Below are 20,491 nucleotides of genomic sequence, written 5' to 3' on the forward strand. Positions count from 1 at the left end.
CATTATCAAAAATACCTGTTTTTATAACTGTTGCACCTTCCATAGAATACAAATTAAGAAGAGCATAGATTGCGTTCAAAAGCTACAAACTTTCATTCTGTTGTTCTTTACATCTGGAACGCAAAAACTCACTCAGTCAAAGGAGCTCATTTGTGATGCAATGAAGAAAGGTCAGTGTGGAACATGGGCGCAGTGCTCTATACAAGAATCTTTGAGGTTTGCTATCATGGTATATTTTATAAGTGCTCTGAGGTGGCCTCTAAACTGTATTAGCGCTATCCAAAACCTACCAGGCAAAATGTTTATTACGCTGACAAAATCTCGCATGATTACAGGCATTTTGCATTGCGTTTTTTAGATGAAATTCCAGAACATGCTATTTCGTCACGTTGTGTAAACACATAGGGGCAGATTTACAAGCCCCGTCCGCCGTCGTAAAGCCAGCGCCATGCTGCAGGGTATTTACAACGTGACGCATCTAGGGAGATGCGCCACATGAAACCTGCGTCAGGTTTCATGTGGGCTTTCCGGAGCAGGGGGGGGGCATTCTACAAGATTTCACTCAGTCACTTTTCCGACTCCGCTGCGTCAAAACCTTGCGCCTGCTTGAAGCAGGCGTAAGGCTTGACGCACCATGTTGGACATAGGCAGGTTTGGAACAGTGCTGGAGTTGAGACGCAACTCCAGAACTGCGCCAACCTTACGCCGGCAGATGCGACAAGCATCTGTTTATCCTTGCGCCATGATGCGCCGCATTGTAAATGCGGCGCATCTGTGGTGGCGCAAGGGTATACTTGCATGGCGCATCTTTCCTGGCGCATCGCTGCTGATTTGCAGGGATGCGCTAGGAAACATAAATCTGCCCCATAGGGGAAGATTTACAAGCCCCTTGCTCCACTTTTGTTAAAAATGAAGCAATTGTGGCGCAAGGGCCTTGTAAAGCTGCCCCATAGCTTTCATGGCAAAAATGTTGCGCGGGCACACAGGAAAAATGCGAATAAGAATGCCAGCAATTGCTTTTGCGGTGCTTGTGGTTTGTTTGCGCTACGTGGACACCAGGACGCATTTCAAGGTAAAATATAGTGCCAATCCGGGCTTTGCATCTCATGTAATCATGCATAGTTTTTCATACAATTTTAAGTAGTTATGCAAAAGCAAATTACGCACACCCCTGGAAGTATTGTGAGGAGCTGCTCTGAGTAGAGCCATGTGTCTTTTTTGAGTCTGAGCCTAGGACTCAAAGGTAATTTGTAGAACACGGAATTTCCCCCAAATGAATGCATGAATTGAGTATAGGATTGCTACTCTCCATTTCCGACTTGTGCAAAAGTTCATGCACTAACTCAGAGATTGCCGAGTTATTTGTATGAATCTTAGACACATGAAACAGGAGCAGGGCTCTGCACTGAGCCAGCGCAGCTCTTCATGAGGGGCCCCAGGTAATACTCTTCTGACAAAGACGTTCTTATCTTCCCATTGCAGATACTTTTTTAACACCTCCACGTTGGTCCAGGAAATAAACTCTGTGGAGGTGATGACACCCATTACTTGGCATACATTGATGCTACAGATGTGAGTGGTTGGGTATACTGACCATGAGCGTGAGAAAGAATATCATTTTATGTTTTGCCCTTCAGAGAGCACGAGGGAGATATCAGCCCACTTTGGTTAAGTTTTACATTCTCTTTCCTTAGAGGGGCGTGGCATTAGTTTGTTAAAGGACCTTGCCATTAAAATCAGTGAATTGTCTGGAGTGAGTTTACATGTCCTGCAGCTTGCATGATTTCCATGCGAACAATCTTTGTATTATTATTATTATATTATTAATCAATCAATCAATCATTTGTAAAGCGCACTACATACCCGTGAGGGTCTCAAGGCGCTGGGGGTGCTACTGATCGAACAGCCAGGACTTGAGTATCCTCCTGAAGGTCAGCAGGTCTTGGGTCTGTCATAGGCTCAGTGGGAGGGTGTTCCATGTTTTGGCGGCGAGGAGGGAGAAGGATCTCCCAACGGTGGTTGTTCTTCAGATGCGCGGGACGATGGCGAGTAAGAGGTCGGCGGAGCTTAGCTGGCGGTTGGGGATGTAAAAGGAGAGCCGTCTGTTAAGGTAGGCTGGGCCGGTCTTGTGGAGTGCTTTGTTTGCATGGGCGAGGAGCTTGAAGGATATCCTCTTCTTGACGGGGAGCCAGTGCAGGTTTCTCAGGTGGGGATGATGTGGCCGTGGCATGGTACATTGAGGATCAGTTGTGCCAAGGTGTTTTGGATGCATTGTAGTCATTTGATGAGCTTGGTCGGGGCTCCCGCGTAGAGGGCGTTTCCGTAGTTGAGTCTGCTGCTGACGAGGGCCTGGGTGACTGTCTTTCTTGTATCTGTCGGGATCCAACTGTAGATCTTGCGTAGCATGCGGAGGGTGTTGAAACAGGAGGAGGAGATGGCGTTGACTTGCTTGGTCATTGAGAGCATTGAGTCGAGGATGATTCCCAGGTTGCGTACGTGGTCGGTGGGTGTCGGGCCTGCCCCCAGTGCCGTCGGCCACCAGGAGTCGTACCAGGCTGAAGGGTTGGAGCTGTGGATGAGGACCTCTGTCTTGTCCGAGTTCAGCTTCAGACGGCTGGTCTTCATCCAGTCGGCGACGGCCTTCATTCCTTCATGGAGATTGGCTTTCGTGGTGATGGGGTCCTTGGTGAGGGAGAGGATCAGCTGAGTGTCTTCAGCGTAGGAGATTATGTTGAGGTCATGCTGTCGGGCTACGTGTGCGAGCGGGGCCTTGTAAATGTAACAGCGTTGGGCTGAGGGAGGATCCCTGGGGTACGCTGCAGATGATCTCGGAGGTTTTGGAACGGAATGGGGGGAGGCGGACGCTCTGGGTTCTGCCGGAGAGAAAGGAGGTGATCCAATCCAGAGCCTTGTCTCGGATCCCTGTGGCGTGGAGGCGTGCGCGTAGTGTGCGGTGGCAGATGGTGGTGAAGACGGCAGAGAGGTCTAGGAGGATGAGTGCTGCGGTCACGCCGTTGTCCAGCAGGGTCCTGATGTCGTCGATGGCAGCAATGAGGGCAGTCTCGGTGCTGTGGTTGCTGTGGAACCCTGACTGGGAAGGGTGCAGGATTCTGTTTTCTTCGAGTTGTCGGGTTAGCTGTCTGTTGACGGTTTTCTTGATGACCTTGGCCGGGAAGGTGAGCAGAGAGATGGGTCGGAAGTTCTTGAGGTCTCTTGGGTCGGCCTTAGGTTTTTTGAGTAGGGCGTTGATCTCGGCGTGTTTCCAGATCTCCGTGAAGGTCGCGGTCTCGAGGGAGAGATTGATAACATTGTGCAGGTGGGGTGCATTGGAGCTGCTTGCTCTGTTGAAGACGTGGTGCGGGAATGGATCTGACGGAGAGCCGGAGTGGATTGTGCGCATGGTCTTGATGGTGTCATCGATGCTCACGCTGGCCCAGGCTAGCAGGGGGTCGTGGTCGATGATTTGCGGAGGGTCTGTTGTGTTGCTGTCTGTTGCGGCTGTCTGGGTTTTGAAGCTGTTGTGGATGTCTGCTATCTTGCGGTGGAAGAAGGTGGCGAGGGAGTCGCACAGGGCTTGCGACTGCGGGATGTCATTGGTGTTGGAGCTGGGGTTGGAGAGTTCCTTCACGATGTTGAAGAGCTACTTGCTATTGTGTGCGTTGTTGTCGAGGCGATCTTTGAAGGAGGTTCTCTTGGCCACCCTGATGAGGTGGTGGTGGTTGCGGATGGCGTCCTTGTGTGCAGCGTGGCTGTCCGGAATTTGTTCACTGTGCCATTTCTTCTCTAGTTTCCGGCAGGCTTGCTTGGAGGCTAGGAGTTCTGGGGTGAACCAGCTGGCCCTCTTGCTGGTGTCTCTGTGGGGGGGGTTTCTTCAGCAGGGTGAGGGTGTTGGCGCAGTCCTCGATCCAGCGTCTGAGGCTGTGGGCAGCGTCGTCGGTGTTGGAGGGTTCAGTGGGTGGGCTGAGAGCGAGGTTTGTGTGTAGTTGGTCTTCGGTGATTTTGCTCCAGCAGCGACGGGGGATCTATTGGGTGCGGTGGTGTGTGGTGGGTTTCTGGAAGGCGAAGTGGATGCAGCGGTGGTCGATCCAGAGGAGTTCGGTGGTGTGGCTGACGGAGACGTGCAGGCTTGAGGAGAAGACGGGGTCTAGCATGTGGCCGGTGAAGTGGGTGGGTGTTGTGACAAGTTGCTTCAGTCCGAGGTTGGCGAGGTTATCGATCAGGGTTGTGGAGTTGTTGTCGTTGTTGTTCTCAAGGTGAAAGTTCAGGTCTCCGAAGAGAATGTAGTCGGTGGAGGTCAGGGCGTGTGTGCATATCAAGTCGGCGATGGAGTCGCTGAACTGGGGGTAGGGTCCGGGGGTCGGTAGATGAGGGTGCCTCTGAGGGTGGAGTTAGGGTCTGTGTGTATCTGGAAATGCATGTGTTCGGCGGTGCTGAGCGCATCGTCGGTGCTAGTCGAGACCCTGATGCTGTTCTTGTGGACGATGGCGATTCCTCCTCCGACTCCATTGGTGCGGTCTCTGCCGGTGATCTTGTAGCGGTCTGGGATGGCTATGGCAATGTCAGGTGCGGAGGAGTCGTTAAACCAGGTCTCTGTCAGGAAGGCGACGTCCTGGGATGTTGTGTAGAGCAGGTCCCAGAGCTCGACGGCATGCTTGCGTGTGGAGCGGGTGTTCAGTAGTATGCATCGGAGGTGGTTGGGGTCTTTCTTGGTGGGTGGTTCGTCAGCTCTGAGGCTGGTATAGCTGCAGTTCCGGCAGGTGAAGGGGCCGTGTGTGCATTTGGTGGCGGCCTTGAAGCAGGTGTGGCTCCGTCCGGAGTTGAGAGCGTGCAGAGTGCTGGCATCGTAGTGGCTGCGGTCGTCGTGGTGGGTGTGGGGGCCAGGGGTTCTGGCGCTGGGCGCGTTCCAGGCGTGGACGGGCACAGACGGGCTTGCCTTCGGCACGCCTAAGGCGCAGCAGCGGGCATGTATGGGGAGGTGGGTGGCAGGAGCAGCTGGGAGGCTGGGGCAGTGAATGGGCAGTGGGCAGTCAGGGGGGCGGGGCGGTGAGGGACAACGAAGGTGACAGCAGGAAAAAGGGGCACGGAAACGAGGGAAAAATGAGTGGAACAGAGGGCAGAAGGGCACAAAAAATGAGTGGTACAGAAGGGCACAAAAAACGAGGGGAAAACGAGTAGCACAGAGGGCAGAAGGGCCCAAAAAACAAGTGGAACAGAGGGCAGAAGGGCACAAAAAATGAGTGGAATAGAAGGCAGAAGGGCACAAAAAACGAGGGAAAAATGAGTGGCACAGAGGGCAGAAGGGCACAAAAAACGAGTGGAACAGAGGGCAGAGGGGCACAAAAAACTAGTGGAACAGAAGGCAAAAGGGGCACAAAAACAAGGGAAAAACAAGTGGCACAGAGGGCAGAAGAGCACAAAAAAACGAGTGGACAGAAGGCAGAAGGGCACAATAAATGAGGGAAAAACAAGTGTCACAGAGGGCAGAAGGACACAAAAAAAGAGTGGAACAGAAGGCAGACGGGCACAAAAAATGAGGGGAAAATGAGTGGCACAGAAGGCAGAAGGGCACAAAAACAAGTGGAACAGAAGGCAGAAGGGCACAAAAAATGAGGGAAAAACTAGTGGCACAGAGGGTAAAAGGGCACAAAAAACGAGTGGAACAGAAGGCAAAAGAGGCACAAAAACGAGGGGAAACACTAGTGGCACAGAGGGCAGAAGGGCACAAAAACCGAGTGGCATAGGGTCAGACTGATTTGCATATAGTGCATATAGCCATGTCTGAACTGGGGTGGCAGAGTGGGCTAAAGAACGGTGATGGATCAAACCCAGATCTTTTGACTGGGTGTGAGTGTTTGATTGGTTCAGATCCTCCGTCCATCACTGCTAGAGATCGCGGGTCACCCGACCAATAACGTCGCCACTTCTGGCTTCGGGCCCATATACTTTACTTTATCATATACATTGATCAGGTGACCACACAATCTACTACCAATAATTGTGAGTTCCCTTTCGATTTATTTCCAGTGTACCCAACTTACCATCCACCGTTATGGGTACCTATGACCACGATGGGTCAGGGAGCTAGCTGTAAAAGGAAAGGCAGCAAAATACAAACCCAACTTTTATACTTTATTTTATGAAATGACCACGGACAACTGGAAATTTTGAAAGCTTTATCTTAAATTCAAATAAAGGGCAGTCATACAGCTTTATCAAAAGAATGCTAGTGCGACAGGGAACCCGCTAAGTGAGAGGAAAACTAAGATAAGGGCAAAGTGAACACGCTATAAATCTGAGTTACTTTAGTCAGTTTTACGAGAGAAAAACCAAGACCATATCAGGAAGTTGCAAACTGCAATACAGAAAATGATTTCTAAAAGGTAGGCTAACATAGGAACACGCTATGAAATCAAATGCAAACGATTTTATGAAATGCAATGGTTGCAGGAGAAAGCATGGAAAATAATTCACGTGCAAAGGTATGTCTTTATTAAAGCAAAGACAGAAAAATAGAAAGGTGCAGTTTAAGAACTCAGAGCGATATTTACCTAGACTGGTGTGAAAACCAACCCTGGCCACGGGTCAGTTTAAGGACAGGAAAACCCTCAAGGAAGGATAACCCTCAGTGGGACAGCAGGTGCAGAATGGACACCCCAGGACAGGACAGGAAACCCAGATTCGGATCAGGACAGGACCACCAGGATACGACCAGCACCCGCAGTTCGGAAGCAACGCCTGCGCTCCACCCTCTCTGCAGCTATCAGTCAGGACCCCGATTGGGTCAGCGAATTCCCCAGCAAAGTGCTCCGCCAGCACTTAAGGTTCGGTAAAACCTTCAGAGTCTATGGTCAAATTTTGGACAGAGAGCTCCGCAGCACCTCTGTATCAAGTCACCTATTGAGTGCATTGGGTCAGTGACAGGTCAGCTATTCAGACAAGTCGGACAATTTCTCTAGTTAAACCTAGGCTAGTTATACTGTTTAGGACAGGGTACCACCCCCCAAATGTTGCAAAATGTCAGAATCCCCAATTTGGATTGGTCCTAAGGTAGGCTTTGGTTAACACACCAATCAGAACAGACTATTCTAAGGCCTAATTTACATCCAAAAGTGCCGCCTAGCAAGATTGGGGTTCCCACGAGAAGTCGCACAGAATACAATGAAACTTATACATTTGTAACAATATAGGGACATTGGCTCCATCCTCCTGGGTCAGAGGTAATTCTCCCAGGAGCATCTCGACTGTGGCTGCCAGCTGGCTGAGTTCCACGGTCCAAGTTTGTCTGTGGCCTCGCATCTTGAGCATGCGCAGAAAGGACCTTCAAAATGGCTCACGACCCATTCGGACCCCCATTTCCCGTGATACATGAAAAGTAAGCGAAAACAAATTAAAACATAGAAATGAATGAATGTATTACATGTCATGATTTCACATTTCAGGTTTCATCATTATAAAAATATACTATGCATTATTGGTAAGTGCAACAAACAATTTCACAAGAGCAGCAGCACAAAGCTTCACCACGTTATAGCCATCTTATTGCTTATTACGCATGCGCACCCTTTCCCTCCAAAACTATCTCTATACGAAGTCACGTGAGTGTGACTGACGCATGCGCAGAAGAGGAAAGTCAAGCAGCGGCCATTTTAAAAACACGGATTAATCGTATTAGTAAAACACATAAGCAAGCTTCTCTATCATACATATATATCGAAAATAAAAGATATTAGTAAATCGTACAATTCGTTACGAGGTTACAACGGTTTCGAGGTTCATGAATCGAGCAAGTCGCGATGCGAAATCTTGCTCTATCAATCCCCTCTTTGATGATATTTACTATCATCACAAAAAAATGGAACCAGATGCCAACTTTCTTTCACACCTTGTACATCTCTATTCCTTCCAACAAGCGATTCAATTTTTCATTCTCATTTAAAGTAGGGTGAGAATTTTTCACCTTTTTATAAATTTTATTATTCATTTCTTCTAATTCAAGCTCATCCGCACTTCGTTTCACTCCTCTTGCATTCACTTGGTATTTCTTTCGGCGTTTGTGACATTTGCAACAAACTAATATGAGAAATAGGATAAGACCTATCACTCCAATTGGCATCAGTACCTTTAACAATAAGCTTTTACCTAAACTAGCAAACCAATGACCTACATTGGAGAGACCATCAACCAGTCTCTTCCAGGCACTGTCAACTTCGAGTTGTTTGAGTTCCTTTTCCAAATTAGTAATGTTTTTCACATATCTTTTGAGCTGTACGCTTTTGTCCGGAATGTAAGTGCAACAATGTTGCGCCTTCAACATCCGGCAGACTCCGCCCTCTTTTGCTAATAAGGTGTCAAGAGCAAGTCTGTTCTGCAAAACCATTGATCTGATCGCAACCATTTCGGTATTGACCAGCAGGAATCCATGAGCTGTGTCAGTAGACAACACATCCACTATTGTGGACAATTTGCAAATTCTGTCAGTGTTTAGAACCACTCCCACTCCAGGTATCAGTGCACTAAAAATACTACCCATTATTTCACCTACGCTCTCTCTTTTACTACGCACTAAGCCATTAGTATTTTCACTGCTTCCAGCAATTTCATTCACATGGTATATTCTCGGGAAAACAATGCCAAAATAGCAGCTTCCATACCAGTGATCCGGCAATTTGAAATAAGCCTTGTCTCCACATATATAATAAATTCCAGGAAACACAGGCTCTGACCCATTTTTGAATCCCCAACCTCCAATTACCTTGTAATTATGTTCACATTGACTGGAACCAATGAATATGTTATTATAATAACTAGTCTTCTCGCGATGAAGACAGAGTTTCCCTTTCTTCTCGAAATCCAGCAACAGAGCAGGCCCTGCCCCGCCATTTGAGGTGCTTTCCATGTTCTCAGCCCATTTAGGTTTTTTCTGCCTTTTGTCATTTGCCTTTCTTTGGAAACTCTCCCTTCTCTTCTCTGCCATGTTCAAAAATATCTTTTCCTGTTCATGTAATGAATAGGTCAAGTTATCTCTGTGTGCTTCAGCTATGTCTATATTGCCTATAGTCAGAAAATAGTCTCCCATATATCGTATTACGTCACTTTTGGTATGTACATGATTCATATTTCCACGAATGGGAAGTTCAGAAAAGATCACGTCAATATTAGAGTAATAGTACTGTAACGGTCCTCTTTTGTAAAATAAGCTTGCTAAAATACTACAGGATATTCCATAGGTCAGAGGTAGATGATGATATGTCACGCCTTCAGCCACAGAAGTAGGTAGCTTCATGCAGACATAACAATCTTCTATTTCCATAGTTTCTACGTAATGCACTAACAAATTTGCGAAAACATTTAAATGTGTCTTGTTTCTAACTCCGTGGTAATGTAGTCCTTCCTCATCTGATGCTTCTAAGTCTCGTTTTGTCTGTCTGAGTGCTTTCTCACGTCTTTCTACACTTCGTGTTGTCAGTTCTTCAGTTTCGGTAATCTGAGTAGGGTCAATATTAGTATTTTTGCTAACCATAAAGGGAATGAAAACTGTTAATCCTATCCAAATTAATATTACTATAACTATACTACATATACACACTTTGCAGCATGTTTTGCAACAACTGCTGCTAGGTCTACCACTCACGTTTGTATCAGACATTTTGGCTCAGAAGGAAATTTTAACCTCTCTTTGCAGCTCTTCCCAGGTATTTTTATTGCTGAGCAATTTCACGGAGGTTCTTCCTCTTCCTCTGCAGAGTAATCAGTAATCCGTTCTCCGTCGCTTTCGTCAGTAATATCAAGATCCTCAAAGTTTTCCAATATTAAGTAGGTCCACTCTGGATCCTTGTATTTTTCGTTTTGTCTTTTTATTCTTTCACTCCTTCTCTTGGAGTTATCTTCAGGTATTTCTGCAATTCGGGGACTTTTTCTTATGTCTGCAAGTTTCTCTTGGACTGTTTTTATTCTTAATCTTAGTCTCTTAATATACCTTGGCTCAATGTGCTTCTTTTTCTTGAGTCTTTTAGCTGGCACTGTTATTTGGCTTTCTTCTAATGTCCTTTTATTTTCACTTGTTTGTGGCACTTCAATTTCTGTCTTCTCCCTTTCTGTCTGACTAGTCCCAGGTCTTGTATCTATTTCTTCTGCCTGGTTACTAAGCTGGCCTTGTTCAGGTGTATTTTGTGTTTCGCTTTCAACTGTCTCTGTTTCTATGTCCTGAACATGTTCTCCTAGTTCTGTCTGATCCTGCTCGAGCACTTCGATCCCTTGATTTTCTTCTGCTCGAACTAATACACTATGTCTAGTCTGTCCCTTTTCGACATCATGAGTCTGTGGAGGAGTATCGATCACTTGTTCTGTCCCTGTCTGACCTTCTTCTTCGTCCTCAGTTTTGATGTGAATCTCAATGATCTGAGGGTCTTCGCCTGTGCCTTGCTCGACCTCTCTATTCCACTCTCTATCTTCTCTTATTCGCTCTCTTGTTCTCAGTGGATCTCCAGTAAGATCTATTATGGGTATCCAATCTTCTGGCCAAATCCTTTGCAGCTCGTCATCAGCTACTTTCGGACCAACGTCTGTGGGATCCTCGGCAGTACTGGTGCTTGGCCGTACGTCATCGACTACCTCTGGACCAACGCCTAACGGACCCTCAACGGGACTGGTGCTCGGCCGTCTGATATCAGCTACTTCAGGACCAACGTCTGTAGACCCCTCAGCTGGACAACCTTCAGCTCCAGGCTCCTCGTCTGGTATCACCTTCTGGGTATGGCTGGCATGGATCCACTTGGGAACGCCTGCACACTTCACTGCTGTCGTCGTTACCAGGATTACTTGGCGCTTTTTTCCCCACCTTGGCGCAAGGCAACTTGAACGAGTATGCTTCTTTATCTTAACCCAGTCACCAGGAACCAATTTGTGAACTGGAGTTGTCGGGTTGGCGACGGCGTCTGCCCCAATCTGGCGAGAGATAGAACGCACTTGGTCACCCAGTTGCTTGCAGTATTCAAGTACCAAATCATCAGAAATGCTTAACAGTTTGTATCCTGGTACCCATGCTTGTCTCATCACTCTTCCCATCAATATCTCATGGGGGCTCAGGCCTGTTCTTCGATCTGGAATGCTTCTGAGTCCCATCAGAACAAGAGGTAAGGCATTTATCCAATTCAAGCCAGTAGAATCACATATTTTTGCCAATCTATTTTTTATTGGACCGTTTATCTACCACTCCAGAAGCCTCTGGATGATATGCACAGTGCAGCTTGTGTGTGATTCCAAATGCTTTACAAAGCTGGGCCAAAATTTCATTCTGAAAATGTCCGCCTCTATCTGAGTCAATAAAGACTGGAACCCTGAATCTAGGTATCAACTCTTTTAGTAGGAGCTTAGCTACTGTTATGGCGTCATTCTGTGTGGCAGGGTAAGCTTCCACCCATTTTGAAAATAAGCAGACAATGACAAGGACATATCTTTTTCCCTCACAACGAGGCATGGTAATGAAATCAATTTGTATTCTCACAAAGGGACCCCCTGATCTCCCAATTTTCATCAGTTTAACTTCTGTTTTCTTGCCAGCGTTGAACTGCTGACATGTCAAGCACCTCTGGCACAGGGACTCTGCTACCTTCCTGAATTTCTTGTTGTACCAAGTCTGTTGAAATACCAGAACCATGGCGTCCCTCCCAATGTGTGATCCCTCATGTATCAATCGAGCCATTGGGGCAAGCAGGTGTCTTGGTAACACAGGCATACCATTTGGGCCCACCATGACACCATCCTCACGTCTCGGTTTACAACCTTGTTCTTTCCATTTCTCTTTCTCTTCCCAGGGCGTCACATGCTGCCATTCTCTCACTTCATCCCAAGTAGGCACTTCTTCAAACATTCTAAGTTGGCAGCTGTTTCCAACCCCACCCCGATTGGGATTTATTCTCAGTCGATCCTTAGCACATTGTTTTGCCACCCGATCAGCGAAATCATTTCCCAAAGATATAGGGTCAAGGCCCTTCTTATGAGCAACACATTTGACCACTGCCAATTCTTTTGGTAATTGGATTGCCTCTAAAAGGTCTTGGACAACTTTTCCATTCCGAATGGGGGTACCTGAAGAAGTCAGGAATTCTCTTTGTAGCCATAATTGGCCAAAGTCATGCACAACCCCGTAACAGTACTGACTATCAGTATACACTGTTACTTTTTTGTCTTTTCCCAATTTGCAAGCTCTTATCAGAGCGATCAATTCAGCTACTTGTGCAGACTTTACTCCAAATAGATAAGATGCTTCTTCAATTTTGCCTAACGTGACCACAGCATAGGCAGCACTTAGGCCTCCTAGTTCATGTCTTAAGCAGGAACCATCCACGAACCATTCCACATCATGCACAGGCAAAGGAGTTTCTTTAATGTCTGGGCGAGGTTTGGTACTGAACTCTGTCAGGTTAATGCAGTCATGCTCATTATCTCCCTTCTCTTCCATTACCATTGAGTCAGGGAGTAGAGTGGCAGGGTTTAAAATGTTACATCGGGTAATAACTATATTTGCAGCACCCATGAGAATCCTCTTATATTTAGTCAGCCGACTAGGGGTGAGATACTGAGTTTTTGTACGAGTCAATAGGATCACAACTGCATGTGGAACATATACAGTTACAGGATGTCCCATAATGATAGACTCACTTTGTTCTAAACTGGTGCAAGTTGCAGCTACAGCTTTTAGACATCCAGGTAGTCCAGCAGCCACTGGATCCAAAGTGGCAGAAAAATATGCCACAGGCCTTCTGGTCAACCCATGCTCCTGAGTCAGGACTGACAATGCACAATTGTCACGAGTGTCACAGAATAAGCCAAACTCCTTGGAGTAGTCAGGCATTCCCAGAGCAGGAGCTGTACATAGGCAATTTCGCAATTGTGTGAAAGCTGTTAGGCTCTCGTCATTCCATTCAACTGTGTCCTTTGCTCCTTTCTTTGTCATTTGTATCAAAGGTTTTGCAAGAACTGCAAATCCTACAATCCATTGCCTGCAATAACCTACAACTCCGAGGAACATTCTGATTTCTTTCTGAGTACGGGGTAACTGCAAATTCTGAATTATTCTGACTCTCTCTGAGGTGACTTTTCTGATACCTTTTTCTATCTGGTGTCCCAGATATTTCACTGATTTTGAACAGAACTGTAATTTTTCAGGGGCCACTTTATGTCCCTTTTCACTCAGGTGATTCAGTAGGGCAATGGTGTCAACCACGCAATCCCTATGGCTTTTAGACGCCACCAATAGGTCGTCTATGTACTGTACCAAAACAGATTTTCCAGGTAAGACTAAAGTTTCAAGGCATTTTTTCAAGATCTGATTAAAGATAGAGGGGCTTTCTGTGTACCCCTGGGGGACCCTGTCCCAAACATACACGTTACTGTTGAAAGCAAATGAGAAAAGAAATTTGCTATCTGGATGCAATGGGATCGAAAAGAAAGCATGACATAGGTCTATCACAGTGAACCATTCAGCATCCCAGGGAATCTGATATAGGATGACTGCTGGGTTTGGGACAATGGGACAGCAAGGAACCACAATTTTGTTTACCTTTCTCAGGTCCTGCACTACTCTGTACTTGCCATTAGGCTTTTTGATGCCCATAATGGGTGAATTACACGGGCTACTCATTACTTCCTGTATGATGTTTGCTTCTAGCAATTTCTGTACTTCAATGGCAACACCTGCTCTCACTTCGGCACTCATTTTGTAAGGCTTAGTGTTAGGGTAAACTGCATTTTCTTTCATTGTTATTTGTATGGGATCCACGTTTTTCATCAACCCTACATCCTTTCCAGTAAAGTCCCACACTTCTGACTTCACTGCCTGCTGGAGTTCTTCAGGTAAGTCCTGTATAGTCATTCATTTTATTTCTGAGTCAGGTCTAATTAACATTAGCTTGTAGATACCGTCTTCATCTGGGGTTTGAATTTCGACGCCCTTTGGTGTGCAAAAGATGGTACAATTCATTTTGCACAGCAAATCACGTCCCAGTAAATTTACCGGACTGGTATCACAGACAACAAATCTGTGCATTTGTTTAAAGTTTCCAATTGAGATCTCCATGGGTTCGGTAACAGGTGTACTAATTAATTGATTAGATACTCCTACTACTTGGATTGCTTCTCCCGAGAGGGGTAGGTTTGGAACGTCCACTGTTCTCACAGTAGAACGGGTAGCACCAGTGTCCAATAGAAAGGTGACATCATTTCCATCAACCTTTCCTTCAATGTATGGCCCTGACTGGTCTACCGGCAAAGAGGCGCCAAGTACGCACTCCTCGTCCTCCCCTCTCAGGCCCCGTCAGTATTGGTCATCACAGAAAAAGGTGTCGTTCAACAAATACTGCGAAGTTGCTGTATTTCTATCCTCATTGCCTCCCCAGACTTCTACATCATCACCCTGTGGTGACTTCCCTTTAAATATAGGCTTTGGCGCTCGAGGCACTTGAATTGTTTTTACCTGCTGCTGGGTCTTTCTTTGCTTTTCATTCTGCGTCTGTGGAATTAAATCAGGTGTTTGGGCATTATCATTTTGTAAATACGGACACTCGTCTCGCCAATGTCCAATTTCTCCGCACTGATGACAGGGAAATTTCTTTTTGGCTTCCTCCCTACTCATTTTAGGTCGGGGTTTTCCTCCATTCCCTCCCCCCGGACCTTGGTTCTGAGTAACTTTATTCAATTTACTCAGTTGCTTTTCTTGCTGTTCTGCGAGCTTCACTTGAGCCCACATCACCTTCTCCTTCAGGGCCTTTTTCTTTTCTGCCATTTCGTCCTCACAGTACTTGGCGTACCGTAGGACCTCATCTATCTTTTTGGTATGCCAACAGATTTTATTATCCTTTATCCACTGACAAATTTCGGGTCTTAAACCGTTTACAAACCTGTAAATGAAGTGGGTCATGTCCTTCATCTCGATGTTATCTATACCACTGTATGTCTTGAACACCTGCAACAGCCTTTCATAAAACGAGTGTACTGTCTCGTCCCTTTCCTGCGTTGTCCTATCTATCTTGGTCCAATCACTTTCCTTTGCAGGTACTTTTATTTTCAAATGTTTAATTACCTCTTCATACTTCCTCATCACTTCCTTTGATGGTTCCCCTGTCTTGTCATCTCTCGGGTATTCCTCACTAGGCCAGGCGATGGCTATTTTACACTCAGTCCACAGATCTACAGGGACCACTATGTCGAAGAACCCATCCAGGTCTTTCCATAGGCATTTCTGCACTTTTACAAATCTCTCTACCTGCCGGTACCAGTCGACTGGTTTTTCTCGTAATTTTGGGAAGTCATTTGTGAAGGACACAATATCCTGACGGGACCATGGGACATGTACATATTTTCCCCCTGGTACTTCACGCATAGGGCATAGCTGTTCTGGCTTTTCAGCTTCTCTTAGAGCGAATTCGGGAGTTACCTGCCTAGACCTGGCCTCATCTTTCTTCCTAGCCCATCTGACTTTCCATTTTTCCACGTCTCCCCATTTCTGCAACACTGTCAATAGTTCTTTGACCTGTGCCTTTTTCCCTGACACATTCAGGTTTTCCAAATCTTTGTCTGAAAATTCTGCTCGGTATGGTTTCTGCAAGGGTTTCGATTTTGAAATGTCTATTCCCATACTAGCAGCAGTATTGGTCAATTTTTCATGAAGTACTCGGACATTGCGGGTAAGACTTTTGCACATAAACAACAGCTCTTCTTCAGAGTAGGTATTTAATCTGTCTAATCCTACGTTTCCTGCCATTAATTCTTCTATTTCTACTCTCAATTTGTAGAGGTCTAAAGGTTTCGTTTGCGAAGTTTGTTTCTCTAATTCTTGACTCCATCTTTCGATTTCCTCAGGTGTGACCAAAGTGACACTTCTAGTACCCGAAGTCGATTCCATTTGAATCTCCCTCGCGTTGAAAGGATTATGTCTTTTCTGCATTCTTTTCCCTGTATTTCTAATGGGCAGATCCAGCAGTGAGACTTCAGATTCACATTCGCTCGTCTGTTCATCTACAATTAAGGGTTCTGGTCTGGGTTGTGCTATTACGGGAGTAATAACTGGAGGTTTTGGACTTTCATGCCGATCCCCGTACAATGAAACTACGGGTCCGATTGTTACTGGGATTGTCAATGCCTCAGGACTGGTATTTAACTGGGTCATTTTCTGAACGATCTCAGCTCTCTGTTTTGCTAGAACCTCCCGCTCCTTTTCTTCCAGTAATCTCTCTATGGATTTGTCATGTAACACCTGCGGGGTTAGTGTGGGAGCATAACTTGGGGCAGTGGGATGAGTCTCACTAGGTCCTTCACCATAATTTGGTCTTGGGAATAAACTTCCTGTACCTAGGGATCTTCTTTCTTCCTCATACTGTGACTGTAATAACGGCATTCCTGAACTTGAGGGTCTCATCTCGCCTCCGTAGGGAGGTCGAGAACAAAAATCTCCTTCACGGGAATATCCTGTCTCCCCACTAGCTAACATCCTGGGGTAAATGTTTCTGGTATCCACTGGTCCTAGACTCTCGGTATAGGGAGGAATGTGGTAACCCCCTCCTACACTTGCGGACCTAACTTCTTCCTGAGGAGGAAGTCTTCGGGAAATATCTCCTGTACTGGAAGGTCGATGTCCCTCATTATAAGGAGGCGGACTTCTTGTACATAGGTCATCTAATAATTCATCATCCGACTCTCCGATGGGTACCCAATGTTTAGATTTTTCCAACCGTTTCTGTCCCCCAGAAGGATCATCTGCTGGCATCATGGGAAACAATCCCTCCACTATCATATTCTGCCTCCACTGTTTCATCTTTTTAGCTCGTGCTTCCTGCTTCAACTTTGGATAAAATTTAGTTAACCCTTTGTCCATCCGTGGCTTATCCCTTTCGAAAGCCTCGATTTCCCATTCCTCTAGCGCTTCATACTGCGTTAATCTAGGTCTGGGATGTAAATCATTCATTCGGGTTCTCAAATTAAATAGAATTCTGCTGTTAAATGTTCCATCTAACGGAAAAGCCAATACTCCGTCATCTTTCGTGTATTTCACCCAATTCTCCAACCATACACATGTGTTGTACCCTTTATCAAACATCATGAAAGATGCGGGAGTGTTGGGTTGCGGTATGACAACACCTTCTCTGGTTTTAATCGGCTTGTCCTTTTTGAAATAATTCTTCACCTTATTTACAAGAGATACTTTTCTCTTAGTTCCGTACATAATGTCGTTTTTAACTCCTTTCCACTGATCGTTCTCAAATCCCATATGCCGTGGATCAGGTCTGGTATGCGGTCTATACGAATGCCACGTACGATTTTTACGAGTGACTTGTTTACAAATCACTTCCAATCCGAGTGCGTCTTTTATTTTCGTGCGACCAATGAAATGCACGAGTTCAAATAATCTCGACCAATGGGTGCGCGGCCCTTTCGCGAGACAGTTCCCACGCTCCGGCGCTCGCCCCCCCTTTACAATTCAAGCTCCGCTACCAGCCCGCTGCGTCTACCAATCCCAGCGCAGCACGGAGTGACGTCAGAGCAGCTTCGCGACTGACTCCCTCCTTCACAAGGTAACGGAAACTTTCTTTCTTTTTAAAGTGCTTAGTGCTTGGTTATTTTACAACGAATACACATTCGCCACTGTGCTCAAGTGTCTAGACAAGAAAGATTTGTTTTACTGCAAGTAAACTACTTCCATTTACTTTTCACTCACTACGAGTAGATCTCTTCTGCCTACCCTTCACACTAGCATTGGAGAACCTGTTACTCCCCTAGACTCATCCACCTTTCCGGGATATATCCGAGCCTAAAGTTTCCCTAGCGAACCCCTTTGCTTTCACTCGAGCTCCGATGAACCTGCTACTCTTCCGGTGCGACCCTCACTAGGTTATGCCACAGTAGGAATTTTGCCAATGAACCTCGTCACTAACATTTATTCAATCATACATTCAGAAAAACCCCTAGTTAGTGCTTCCAGTTCTGCCTAACCTGCACCAACTTTCCTTGGGCCAGTGACCTCAAAGCAAGTGGATTCTATTCACCACTCGCTATTCAATTCCCCGGGGATTCTTAACAACATGCAAGACGTTTTACGTACGAATGGATTAATACATATAACAGTATGATAAGAAGAATAACAATTTTAAAACATTTCATAATTTTTTTTCAAAGCAAACACTTCAAGTGAGTGATCAGATCACCCGAATTGCCTACTCTTGTTAGCAGCATCCGACTTAGCTAGACTAACTAGTCCTACCTATCCTTTAATTAGTCCCTAACCATACCTCTGCTACCAGAAAATTACTGCTAGAGATCGCGGGTCACCCGACCAATAACGTCGCCACTTCTGGCTTCGGGCCCATATACTTTACTTTATCATATACATTGATCAGGTGACCACACAATCTACTACCAATAATTGTGAGTTCCCTTTCGATTTATTTCCAGTGTACCCAACTTACCATCCACCGTTATGGGTACCTATGACCACGATGGGTCAGGGAGCTAGCTGTAAAAGGAAAGGCAGCAAAATACAAACCCAACTTTTATACTTTATTTTATGAAATGACCACGGACAACTGGAAATTTTGAAAGCTTTATCTTAAATTCAAATAAAGGGCAGTCATACGGCTTTATCAAAAGAATGCTAGTGCGACAGGGAACCCGCTAAGTGAGAGGAAAACTAAGATAAGGGCAAAGTGAACACGCTATAAATCTGAGTTACTTTAGTCAGTTTTACGAGAGAAAAACCAAGACCATATCAGGAAGTTGCAAACTGCAATACAGAAAATGATTTCTAAAAGGTAGGGTAACATAGGAACACGCTATGAAATCAAATGCAAACGATTTTATGAAATGCAATGGTTGCAGGAGAAAGCATGGAAAATAATTCACGTGCAAAGGTATGTCTTTATTAAAGCAAAGACAAAAAAATAGAAAGGTGCAGTTTAAGAACTCAGAGCGATATTTACCTAGACTGGTGTGAAAACCAACCCTGGCCACGGGTCAGTTTAAGGACAGGAAAACCCTCAAGGAAGGATAACCCTCAGTGGGACAGCAGGTGCAGAATGGACACCCCAGGACAGGACAGGAAACCCAGATTCGGATCAGGACAGGACCACCAGGATACGACCAGCACCCGCAGTTCGGAAGCAACGCCTGCGCTCCACCCTCTCTGCAGCTATCAGTCAGGACCCCGATTGGGTCAGCGAATTCCCCAGCAAAGTGCTCCGCCAGCACTTAAGGTTCGGTAAAACCTTCAGAGTCTATGGTCAAATTTTGGACAGAGAGCTCCGCAGCACCTCTGTATCAAGTCACCTATTGAGTGCGTTGGGTCAGTGACAGGTCAGCTATTCAGACAAGTCGGACAATTTCTCTAGTTAAACCTAGGCTAGTTATACTGTTTAGGACAGGGTACCACCCCCCAAATGTTGCAAAATGTCAGAATCCCCAATTTGGATTGGTCCTAAGGTAGGCTTTGGTTAACACACCAATCAGAACAGACTATTCTAAGGCCTAATTTACATCCTAAGGTGCCGCCTAGCAAGATTGGGGTTCCCACGAGAAGTCGCACAGAATACAATGAAACTTATACATTTGTAACAATATAGGGACATTGGCTCCATCCTCCTGGGTCAGAGGTAATTCTCCCAGGAGCATCTCGACTGTGGCTGCCAGCTGGCTGAGTTCCACGGTCCAAGTTTGTCTGTGGCCTCGCATCTTGAGCATGCGCAGAAAGGACCTTCAAAATGGCTCACGACCCATTCGGACCCCCATTTCGCGTGATACATGAAAAGTAAGCGAAAACAAATTAAAACATAGAAATGAATGAATGTATTACATGTCATGATTTCACATTTCAGGTTTCATCATTATAAAAATATACTATGCATTATTGGTAAGTGCAACAAACAATTTCACAAGAGCAGCAGCACAAAGCTTCACCACGTTATAGCCATCTTATTGCTTATTATGCATGCGCACCCTTTCCCTCCAAAACTATCTCTACACGAAGTCACGTGAGTGTGACTGACGCATGCACAGAAGAGGAAAGTCAAGCAGCGGCCATTTTAAAAACACGGATTAATCGTATTAGTAAAACACATAAGCAAGCTTCTCTATCATACATATATATCGAAAATAAAAGATATTAGTAAATCGTACAATTCGTTACGAGGTTACAACGGTTTCGAGGTTCATGAATCGAGCAAGTCGCGATGCGAAATCTTGCTCTATCATCACCACCCCCTTTTGTACTGCTTTGGCCGCCATAAGTGTGGCAGGGTATGCTCAGACGTGAGTCCCTTGCTCACTTTGCCACTGGATTCAAGCAAGCCGGGCTGAAGACGGCTGTAAGGCCAGAAACCGGTCCTCGGAAGCTTGTTTCCGGTCCAGGGAAGGCATGGCTTGGCGGTTCGGGCTGGACTGTTCTCATGAGGCACAGGGTCAGACTGATTTGCATATAGCCATGTCTGAACTGGGGTGGCAGAGTGGG

The sequence above is a fragment of the Lissotriton helveticus genome, chromosome 1_1 (assembly GCF_964261635.1).
Source record: "Lissotriton helveticus chromosome 1_1, aLisHel1.1, whole genome shotgun sequence".
Lineage (NCBI taxonomy): Eukaryota > Metazoa > Chordata > Amphibia > Caudata > Salamandridae > Lissotriton > Lissotriton helveticus.